This window comes from Alligator mississippiensis, chromosome 3 (assembly GCF_030867095.1).
Source record: "Alligator mississippiensis isolate rAllMis1 chromosome 3, rAllMis1, whole genome shotgun sequence".
Classification (NCBI taxonomy): domain Eukaryota; kingdom Metazoa; phylum Chordata; order Crocodylia; family Alligatoridae; genus Alligator; species Alligator mississippiensis.
Genome location: NC_081826.1, coordinates 142,869,898 through 142,882,122, shown reverse-complemented (window position 1 = coordinate 142,882,122; position 12,225 = coordinate 142,869,898). Strand labels below are relative to the sequence as shown.

Genomic DNA, 12,225 nt, shown 5'->3' with positions numbered 1-12,225 from the left:
CCAAATTGATTTGGAGGGTTCCAGTTAGAGTTGGAGAGATTAAAGGGCCCTCTGATTTGATTCAGATTTGGAGATTTACCCACTGAGTTGGGCTGAATCTCCACCGAATTGAATCCGGGACCGAAGCTTTGCACAGCCCTAGCGGCAGTCACCACTGGATGATTATTCAGCCTACAAGTTATACCTACCTGACATCTGGGGTGGCTTGCTCCCTGTCCTGGTATGGAGGACCCCTGTGTGTTAGTGTATCTTAGTGGCAGCATGTACCCTTAGGGGCAACTGGACAGTCCCACTTGTGCACTAAATTGTGGACTGATGCTTTCTGTCTGCATATTTAAGGCAGACATAAGATGATCCATGGACTCCTGCTTGATCTTCATGGACTTCCTGAGTATCTCATTTGTATGCTTAGTGATGGCCACATACTGCTGCTCAATCTCTGCATGCTTGCAAACCACATAGGAGTACATTATAACTCCTTGAGCCTGTGCCTGATGATGGCCAGGTACTTGTGATACATTTACTCTTCTTCCCTTCATTGCCTGGTCTCTGCAACCCAGGAGTGGGTTGCTTCCACCAAGAAAGTCAGCATGCCCACCTTTGTGTATGATCTTCCTCTGCTTGGAAGTTTTCTGGGCACTGGTCTCTGACCATATCCTTGGGCCATTATCTGGTCCCAAAGTGCCATCCCCGCCATTTGCAGCTGTCAAGCTTGAAAATGGAGGAGGATGAACTGGAGTTTCTTGCTTTCCTTGCAGTTGCTTTGCCAGCATGAAGAACTCCTCAACAAAGTTGCAGCTTGCACGACCATCCAGCTGGTGGGCAGGCTCATTCTCCCTGTTGAATCTCAACATGGTAAGTTCATTCTCTCCTTCACTCCCTACAGACCCAGAGAAGTAGAGGGCATGCTTGGGCAGTCACAGACAAACAGATATTGGGTAGAGCAAAGGGCCCTAACTCTCATGGGGGTTGTGAAACACAGTGGGCTACTTGAGGCATGTGGGGCCATGCTCCGCTGGGTATGTCCCACTACTTCTAGTGCCCCGTGTCTATAACCGCAGAATGCTGGCACCCTAGCCAACATGATCCTCATCCATCTGACCCAAATGCAGAGGCAGGACCTGTGCATTGTCATGTGAGGCAGTCCAGTGGTCTTTACTTGCCTCTTACTGCAAGAGATGGTGGTCCCTGATGACTTTGACTGAGGGAGGCGGTGAGCATGCTATGATGACTCACCACTGTGTTTGGCTTTGTCCCTGGAATGTCCTTACTACCCACTACATCCACCTTGTATGAGCCAGCTGGGATATTATAAGCGTTCTATGTCTAGTTTAACTGTCAGCCAATAAATTGCAAAGGTTGCAAAGAGGCAGTCACTGCACTGCTCAAAATGTACAGCTTGAGAATGCAAAGGGAGCTAGCATCCTACTTCACTGCCCACTCCTGCCTTGAGGGGACAAGTCAACTGATGCCTCGAAGAACCCACAACCATAGAAGCTGTATGTGGTTTGCTGAGGGGTCACGGTGGGGGTCCCAGATACCTTTTAGGGGTGGTGGTGGGGCTGCTGTTACATCTTCCCATCTGCATAAACTGAGTTTTCTAGGATGTGGGACCAGAGGCAACTCAGACTGACTTTCAAGCTAGCATCAGCCTTTAGAAGACAGTACAATGAATGTTATGACTACTTAGAAGGGAACCTGAACTGCCATGGTGGCCCATACTGACTTACCAGGTGGCAGACCTGATGATTTGGAAGTCACTCGTTTTCTCCTTTCCTTGTTGACTTGCTTGCAATACTTTGCTTGTAATAAAGTGCCTATATCTGTCCCTAATGGACTGTTTGTATGGGATTGAGGGCCATCACTATGATTTTTTCCAGGCAGGAGCCAAAGGAGAAAGATGAAATAGGCAAAAGGGGTGCATTGTAGTAGTAGTGCATTGTCTTGAGCAGCAGGGAGGATCATTCTGACTGTGCTGTTGGTGGGGGGGAGTGGGGTGGATGGGGCATTAAGTGGGCAATTACCAAGATGGTGATGAACCCCACTACTTCTTCCTTGGTTCAGTTGCTGCTGGCTTGTTCATGGCACTGCACTCAGATGAGGAACCATGATCAAGGAAAGATAGATGGGTGTATGAGGGTATGGAGGTCCAAAATTGCTGTGACGGGTGGTGGATGTCTGATGACCTCCCTGACAGCCAAATTGTTAAGTGGATGGAAATCTTGGATGGTTGGTGGTGTTTAAGGTTGGTTCCATAGCTGCAGACTCTGATGCTGATCTCAGGTAAGTAGTGAGCAAGAAATGAGTGGCAAGTCACTGTGCAGATCAATTAATAGATGGGGGGAGCCACCTAGGACCTGATACTTCTTGGCAGTAGAGTTCTGAGATCAGGACCAGAGTCTGCACACATAGTTCAAGAGTGGCCAGGATTGGGGTCAAAGCAGTAAACTGTGGGGTGCCTGGAGAACTAACTGGTCTGCTTATCCTGTGATTATATTGCAAGACTTGCAGATATCCTTCATTGTGAACCTTTTTGGTGCTTTCCCTGCAACAAGGACATATGAAAACTTGTGCTTTAACCCAAGATAAAATATGTTTTGCCATGGCTAAGGAAATGTCTATTAATAGCCAAAAAGACATTTTTTTTCTCTCCTGTCTAAATATGGTACTCCTTCTAAGGATGCTCTTGGAATCCCAGTGTTTTACCTGTTAAATAGAAAATTATAAATTAGGGTTTCTAATGTATGAGAACCATTATGATCCAATGGTAGGAGAAGAAAGCTGAAAAAAGGACCCCTGGGCACTATTATTAGCTCTCATTCTGACTTACTGTGCTATCTTGTTCAAGTCACCTGGTATGATTGTACCTTATTTTTCTCAAGTATAAAAGGGTCAGGGTTGGTTAGAGTTGGCAATGAAATGTTTCTTTTCTATCATACAAGGCTTTTTCAAATTGTAGATGAAAAACAGTACGATCCACTATGGAATAGCTCAGTAGTTAGGGCACATAACTTTAGTGAGAGGCCCGTTTAAAAATCCTGCTATTCCTGAATTAGTTTAATAGATTCATATATGTTTAGGGATGAAAGGAACCTCACAAGATCATTGGGTCCAGCTCTGCTGCACTTGGGCAGGGAAGACTGTTGGGGTCAAGTAATCCCAGCATGGTGCACGTCAAGATGTTTTTTAAAGATCTCTAGGGTAGGTGACTGCACCACCTCTTGGGGCAGAGGGGTGGTGTCTGTTCCAGACCCTTGACACTCAAGTCATAAAGAAGTTTTTCTTTATGTCCAGTCTGAAGTAATCTTCAATCAGTTTGTGTCCATTGTTTCTTATCTTCCCCTGGGATACCTTGGTGAACAAATGCTCCCCCAGACCCTGATGTATGCTCCTTATATACTTATAGGCTGCCACCAAGTCTCCTGCTCTCCAGACCTCTAATCATGCACGTGGTCCTCCTTTGAACTCTCTCGAGCTTCTCCACATCCTTCCTGAAGTGTGGTGCCCAGAACTGGATGCAGTACTCCAGCTGTGGTCTCACCAAGGCTGAGTAGAGTTGGAGGATGGCATCCTTACTCTCTTGAGCTGTATCAGTAGATGCATGCCATGGTTTTATTCACTCTGCCAGCTATGACATTGCATTGGTGACTCATGTTCATTTTGTTGTCTATCATGACTCTCAGGTTTCTTTCAGTTGTGGTGCTGGCAAGTGTAGCTCTGCCAAGCCTATAAGTGTGTTGTGGATCATTCCTCCCCAGATGGAGAACTTTATATTTCTTCTTGTTAAATATCATGAGGTTATGATCCACCCATCTCGCAAGCCTGTCCAGGTCAGCCTGTATCCTCAACCTGTCCTCAAGTATGACTGCACTCCCACATAATTTGGTGTCATCCATGAATTTTGCCAGTAGCCTTTTAACACCTGAATCCAAATAATTGATAAAAATATTGAAGAGAAGTGGTCTGAGTGTTGAAAAGCACTGGTCAAGTTTTACTAACTTGAACCCCACTCTTCTCTACCACAAGTGCAGGCTACAACCACCAGATTTATTTATTTATTTATTTATTTATTTATTTATTTGCGATTCTGAGGTAGGAGACTTGCACAACCTCTTGTCTTGGAGCTATTTCACTTGGGAACAATAATTAAATATTCAAGACTGGATCTCTCAGGCATATTTTTAAAAACCTTTGTAGCAGCAGAACACTGGCCACTATTGTCCCCCTGCTTACTTGTACCAGGTTAGGGTGTTATGCCTTGTGGTGTGGCAGAGTTAACTGTGTAGTTTTACTAATAGGTTAGACAATGGATTTGTACAGGATGGTTTAGAAAGAGTTGACCCTGACTCTGGTTGTGGGGCAGGGGGGAGGGAAGGATGGACTAAATGACCTTTGACGGTCTCTTCCAGCCCTACTTTTCTATGATTCTATGATTCAGTGAACCTGAGAGAAACATGAGGCAGACTGACTCTACAGTCCAGTGGCTGAGTACTGAGCTGGAATGTGGGAGACCTAGAGAACCTGTGAAAAATTAATCATACATCATACATTAATCTACCCCAATAAGCATTTTATGAAAACTGGTATATTCTTGGAAGAATGGTAGTTCCCACAAATCAACGTTAATTAAAGCAAAAATGTTTTCTGGAAAGTTTTCAGTTAGCTCTATGATGTTATCAAGCTCATAAAAAGGGTACTATGAGGCTTCAGTTCCTTCTGACAGAGCATCCAGAGACATTTTGATGGAAGGCTCTCTATGGCTAGGTACAGACATTCAAAAAGCCTGAGGTGGAATCCATTTAAGTTAGGCAGTTTTCTGTAAGTGGTGTAGTTTAAATGAGTAAGCATAAAGTCTTATTATAAAATAATTATTCATAAAATAAATTACACAATCAGTTCTCAGCCCAACTGGGAAAAAGAGAATAGTAGCAAGGCAACATTATGATCAAGGAAGTTATTTCTTTGGTCATAGGAAAACATGTTAGCCTTCAAAAAAAGGGAAACAAAACTGCTTGTTTGAATGAAGTATGTTAAAAGAATGTATTAAATTAGGTCAGAGGAGTCCTCTCTGCTGCCCACCGGAAATTATTATTCTGTGTCAGGCACATGCAATAGACTGACAAATAAAGACATGTTAGAAAACCAAATGTTACTAAATAAAAACAGAAAATAAGAAGCTATGGAGTTTTCTATTAGGGAAGTCTTTTGTTTCCCCTTTAGCTATGGATGCTATAGAAATTTATTATTGATGTGAGGCACATTCCTTTTAAAGCTTTGATGCTCAGATACCACAACAAGGTTCACAATATAAGAAACTGAATACAACAGAAAAAAAGTTTAAAAGCACCTGCTACCAGCCAATTAAAAATGAGCTGTTTCTACCCCATTGCAGATATAGGAAATGATTTTCTATTGCCTTATATTGATATGGTATTTACATGGGTGTGGAGTGAACATACAGTAGGTGTACAACACTCAGGAGTTATTTCTCAGTGTTTTTGCATCAGCCTTGCATGGGGTTCTTGGAAATGGAAAATCAAATGCTTTCTATCAAATAGTCGGTGTGCAGAAATGCTGGTGCAGTCTAACCAAGATTCTCTGTATGAAGATACATTTACTCGAGAGAATTTTTATAGGTGGCATAAGGAAAGTGATTTTTAAAGTTTTCAAAGCATTACAGTTGCAAGCAAAGGAAGAGTGCTAGCAGCTCAGCATGCCACACGACTATTTCTGTAATGCACAATGAAGCATTCTCCATGCAGCGTAAGAAATGTGCATTGACGGGAATACAGGTGATTATCTCCAGCCGGTTCTGCAATGGGGAATTGTATAAAGCATCAACAACTAAAGCATCTTGCAATTCTTGCAAAACTAAGACCCAGTCCTGCAAACCGCACCTGTGTGAGTAATGGCACCAAAGTTAATGGGACAATCATCTGAATAGCAATTGAAGGACTGAGCTCTTGAATTGGTTCCCTTGGAATATTCTAAGGCCGTGGAAAGCTTCAGTTGCCTGTTATTTCCTTCTGCTTCTAGTTAGCTCTTATAGTTGTGCTGTTTTGATGTGAGGTCAGGCAGGTTAAATACCGTTTGATTAAAATCAGAACACCCAACAACTACTGTTTCACAGTTTGACTTTGCTGGCCTCTTCATCTGGGAATTCAGGAAGACACCTTTAGCTTCAAAACAGCAGCTTTTTTCATAGGGCTTAAAGAGAAACAAAGGGAGGAGGGAAAGCCACATTGTATATGTTTTTCTGGCTATAGGCCTGCCACTGTTTATCAAGCCAAGGCAAATCCAATTAGCCTGTGGCCTGCCTCCCAACCTTATTAACCTGCTCAGCTGTGAGAAACTCAACAGCCCCTGCCAATATCTCATTTCTCCAGCAGCTGATAAGATCAGTTCAAGATATTCAATGGGGTTTCCTTTCACTTCAGCTTCATCATAGTCACTGGCATCTTAACCATAGTAGCCGGATCTTATTTTCCTCTCATTTACTACATGAAATAGGATGGCAACTCCAAGGCCTATATAGCTTGTTGGAACAAACACTGATCAGGCCTTCACACTGTTTGACAGGATGGGCTGATTTTCCTTATCATGGCTTGCCCACAAAGGCCTAGGCCAGGCCTGGATTATTAGCATTCCTTGGTGAGATGCGTCAGGCCTATTTCTGTCACACAGACAGATTGAGCCTTTCACTCAGGCTCGCGAGTGAGTGACACATGGCCTGACTAGGAGGACAACATTGTTATTTGAGTTAAGAAATCAATTTGTATCAAATGTACACTGTAATTTATTTGTTGGCTTTGAAGGGAACCTGGCTGAGATAAATGGGAATGGGCTTCTTTTTTTCCCCCTATGCTGAGCTGATAAAGTTCTTGTGAAGCTCCAGATAGCTCCAGTCAGAGCCAAAGTGACAAACATGTTTAAAGTTGCACAGTGATCTTTAAATCTCAAAAAGAACACCTTGTCGGACATGATAGAACATTTTTACCTTTTCCCTCTATCTGTCAGAAAGCTGCTGTGACACATTGCTTTAGTATTTTTGCTGACATTTTCTTTATCAAGCACATCTGTTTGTGGTCGAAAGATGCTTATTCCTATTTTCTTCAATCTACAGCAGACTAGGGAACTGCCAAAATAAAGTAAGAAAATGAGACATTCTTTCCAGGAATAATACTTGCTTTTTTTTTGGTTTTTAATTGTAGCATCCTTGATCACTTTCTGGGGGAAAAAAAATACTATTCTTTTAAAAAGTAGGAGGAAAAAGTATGGTAAATATTTATCATGGGAGTTTGTATATTTTAAGAACTTCTGATGGTTTGAGGTGGGGGGGTGTTTATATATTAAAAAAAAAATAGTAGACTACAGACAGTTTAGACTTCCCGACTTTCTACTCTATTATGGCTATAGAAATTATCCTAAGCATTGGCTCGCTGCATGACTGTCTTTATCCTCAAAATAATATAAATAATCAAAAAATACATTTACAGTTTTGAGTCTGGTTAAGTCTAAATAATGAAAAAATGCCAATGATCCATAGCCAAAGACAGAGTAGCTTGCTGACATTTCAGTGCAATAATCCTGTGGTTTATCTGTTTTTTCCCTTTGCAAAAGTGATATAAATGTATTAGAGCATATTAGATAACTGCATAATATACAGTATCTTTCCTCAGCTTGTATTGCAAACTTAAACTTCTGACTTGCATATATAGGTACTCTTTTATATGTGGGATGATGTACATACATGCAAACAAACAAACGTTAGAGGGAGATACAAACTATCTGCTGAGTTCTGACTTACTACTGTACACCCCAGCATGGGGCATCCCTATTCTCACAAGGTGTTTAAATTTAAGGCAGTTGAAAGCATATAACCACAATTAAATATCTACCCCAGCCTTGCAAAAATCCAATCAAAAGTGACAATGCATACATTTTTGAGCTCAGTTAGTATTATAGATTTATTAGTGACCTGATTTTAATCACATTGCCTTGGGGGTGCCGGGGGGAGGGGGGGTGTCTTAAACTGTGTATCAGTAATCAGCATCCCCCATGTGGCTGCCCACTAATGGTTAGGATAATGCATAGTTCTGTTCCCTCTTTAACTTGCTTTTTTGGGTTGGTCTGTACCTTTGGGGAGTAGGCAGGCACTCCCCTATATCCACTGTGAGGTTGTCTGACTTTGCAGACAAACATGCTTTCTGCCCTGCCTTTACACAGGGGCTGCTTCTTGTATCTCTCTCCTTTTGCACAATTTTAGTGTTGCTGTTGTCCACTCTAATGCCTTTTTTTAAACCTCAACACCTGGGATTTCATGACTATGTGAGAATGTTGATTTTCATTTAAGAGAGAGGTTTTTAGCCCTTTTGGTGCAGAGAAAAGCATGAAAGGTGACCCAAGTAAATAAGAACAACTTAAAACCACATGAAAAACAAGAACACTCTCTCTCTCTCTCTCTCTCTATATACATGTATATATATTTTTTTTTAAATCATCACTATTATGAGGCAAACTGAGGCGCTCTGGGTTAGAATGGAAGGAGGTAGTGGGGAAAGGGACTTGATAGTGAATGTCTATTACAGACCGCCTCACCATGGGGACGAGCTGGACCTGGAATTTTCAGGTCAGCTCAGGGAGGCTGTAAGGACAAAGGATGTGGTTGTCATGGGTGACCTAAACTACCCAGACATCTGCTGGGAGGAGCAGTCAGCCAGGTCTGAACACTCACATAGGTTTTTAGCCTGCATACAGAACCTCCACCTAACTCAGGAGGTACACAATCCGATCAGAGGAAATGCCTTACTGGACTTGGTCCTTGCCACAGGTAATGACCTGGTGAGGGATCTGCGGGTGCTCAACTACCTAGGCATTAGTGACCATCATCTGCTGGAATTTACTATCCAGCGCAGGGTGGTGAAAGCAAGTGGTAAGGCAAAATTCCTTGACTTCAGAAGGGCCAACTTCAATGAGCTAAAATTAGTAAGAGAGACATTGGGGACTCGGAGCCTCAATGAGATGGGAGTCCAGGATGGGTGGTTGTTCCTCAAGGAGATGATCATCCAAGCTCAGAGGGAGTCAGTCCCAATGGAAACCAAAAGGAGCAAGAGTGCTAAAAAACCCCCTTGGCTCAACAAAGGCAACCAGGAGGGCCTGAGGGCAAAAAAGGTGGCATACAATCAGTGGAAGCAAGGGGCTATCACCAAGGAGGATTACACCTCTGTTGTTTGTGATTGCAGGGAAGCAGTTAGGAAGGCCAAAGCAGAAATGGAACTAGGGCTGGCAAACAGAATTGAGGATAACAAAAACTCCTTTTTCAAATACATAGGGAGTAAGAAGAAGGCACCAGGTAATGCATGGCCCCTACAGGACAGGCTTGGCAATCTGGTGATTGCAGCAAAGGAAAAAGCTGATCTCTTCAACAAGTTCTTTGTCTCCATATTTCTGAGCAGGGACTGTAACTCCCTCACTAGGATTACGGACAGGCTTAGGGGACATGATGCCATGCCTACGGTCAGGGACAATCTAGTTAGGGAACTTCTGGAGGTGCTGGATATGTTTCAATCAGCAGGTCTGGATGCTCTGCATCCAAGGGTATTGAGGGAATTGGCAGAGGTAGTAGCAGGGCCCCGGCACGGTTGTATGAGCTGGCCAGGTCCCAGAGGACTGGAAAAGGGACAACGTGGTCCCCATTTACAAGAAGGGGAGAAAGGAAGACCCAGGTAACTATAGGCCAGTTTGTCTCACCTTGGTCCTTGGGAAGACCTTTGACAAAATTATCAAGTAGTACATCTGCGGGGGTCCAGCATGGGAGGTAATGCTCAGGGGCAACCAACACAGGTTCTCTGTGGGCAGATCCTGCCTGACTAACCTTGTTTCCTTTTATGACCAGGTCACAAAGTCCTTGGATGCGGGTGTTGAGGTGGATGTCGTCTACCTGGACTTCAAGAAGGCCTTTGACACTATTTCTTACCCCATGCTCATAAAAAAAATTAGGTGACTGTGGCATTGATGCCTACACAGTCAGATGGGTGGCAAATTGGCTCAATGGTCGTACACAGAGAGTGGTGGTGCATGGGTCATTTTAGACCTGGAGGGATGTGAGCAGTGGAGTTCCCCAGGGCTCAACATCTTTATCAGTGACTTGAAGGTAGGTAGGAATGCACAAGTGGAAGGTGCTGCGTCTAGGGAGAAGGAACCTGCAACATACCTATAGGCTGGGGAACACCCTTCTCAACAACACAGAGGCTGAAAGGGATCTTGGATTCATTGTTGACTCCAGGATGGACATGAGCCCCCAGTGAGAAGAAGCAGTCAGTAAGGCTAACCACACCTTGTTGTTCATCTACAGATGCATCATAAGCAGGTCCAGGGAAGTGATCCTTGCCCTCTATGCGGTACTGGTCAGGCCACAGTTGGAGTACTGCATCCAGTTCTGGGCACTGCATTTAAGACAGATGTGGCTAACCTTGAGAGGGTCCAGAGAAGGGCCACTCACATGGTCAGGGGGCAGCAGGCCAGGCTCTACAAAGATAGATTAAAAGGCCTGAATTTATTCAGGCTCCACAAGAGAAGACTGAGAGGGGATCTGGTAGCCGTCTATAAACTCACCAGGGGGGACCAGTGGAAAATAGGTGAGGCTCTGTTCCCCCGAGTACCGTCTAGGATAACAAGGAGTAATGGCCACAAATTGATTGAGAGTAGGTTCAGGCTTAATATCAGGAGGCATTACTTTACAGTTAGGGCTGCCAGGCTCTGGAATGGGCTCCCAAGGGAGGTGGTACTCTCCCATACCTTGGGGGTCTTCAAGAGGAGGTTGGATAGATATCTGGCTGTGGTATCATGATCCCAGCACTTGTTCCTGCCCAGGGCAGGGGGTCGGACTTGATGATCTGTTCAGGTCCCTTCTGACCCTAGAAGCTATGAAACTATACCCAATCTCACAATTTTGGGATCTGACTTGTTATTTTTGAGTTCCTGATTTGGCAAATGCTGCAGTCTAGCCCTAACTAGTTAGGGTAACATAACAGCCTTGTATTACTGAAGCTGTTCCTACTGACTGTGAACTGAATCCCCAAAATATATACACTTTCAAATAGGAATGGTTGATTTTGAATGGCATACTCCAGCCATCACTATTAATGCTTCTGTAAATCAATCATTGCCTAACAATTGAATTTAGTTCAGTGTCAGAGAAATTGTTTGGTGTACTTCACTAATTTAAAAGTAGAAGCTTGTGCTGGAGTAATTTGGCCCTCAGAGCTGACGATGGAGGATATAGACATTCTCCTGCAGGGATGAAAGAACACCCAAGGCAGGATTCTATTTCACTTAGAAGACACAAAAGTCTAACTTGCAACCAGTGCTGAGTTACCCAACTATTGTATAAGAGTGATTCTATTACCCACTCTGCCCCCATTACAGGAACAGGGTGACTGACATCTTTGGAAGGCATATATAGGCACTTAGTGCAGTTCTTTTCTACCCTTTTCCAGTTCATGAAAAATTGTTAACACAAAAGTGGGTGACTCCTCTTTGCTACTTTTCTTGTGACCCAGCCTTATGGGTCAGATGGCAGTGTGTTGAAAAGGAGACACAATAAAGAATTTTCAGGGACCCAAGCAGGATGGAATAGGTGTCTAGGTCTATTTGGATGCATAATAGATGGAATAAAATCTGGCCAAGAGTTTTCTAATTCCCAGTTTTCTCAGTGATTACTCATATTGTGTTTGTGTATTTCACAATCTTTTCGCTGAATCTTGGTTTCCCCCAATGCAGGAGCTAATTGGCATTCACCCACAAGTTTATTAGAGCCTAAGAGGAGACCAGAACCTTGCTTTTCATAATAAAAAGAGCCAAAGCACATCCTTTTTTTTTGTCTCACAGCTTTTCAAAATGAGCATCTCAAATTAGGTGCTTGTGTAACCCACTTTGACAAAACTGAGACTAGGAGCCAGGGAGAGGAATCTGGCTCTGTACCAGTCTCTGGCAGCCAAGCCACCTGCAGTACTCCGTGATGCTGCTCTTACTACGTACTATATTAAGAGATTTTGCTAGTAGCACCGCTTAGTAGTTAAGGTTTCCCAACACTTCCAATTAGAATATTTCCCTTGTTAGCTACTTAAAATTTTGCCAAAATTAAACTCTTTGGACTGAAATGATGGATGCTGGTTTTCTGCCATCATCAAGCAGTTGCAACTTCAGTAGGAGTGCACCAAGATT

General features: G+C 43.4%; 1 long non-coding RNA gene across 1 annotated transcript in view; it reads left to right on the top strand.

The window, feature by feature from the left end:
- The window catches only part of LOC109284028 (uncharacterized), a 46,321-nt gene that overhangs the window by 17,544 nt on the left and 16,552 nt on the right, over positions 1 to 12,225 (top strand). The window contains exon 2 of the long non-coding RNA XR_002091338.2: positions 759 to 855. This is a non-coding gene — a long non-coding RNA (uncharacterized LOC109284028). The remainder of the gene's footprint in view (positions 1 to 758; positions 856 to 12,225) is intronic.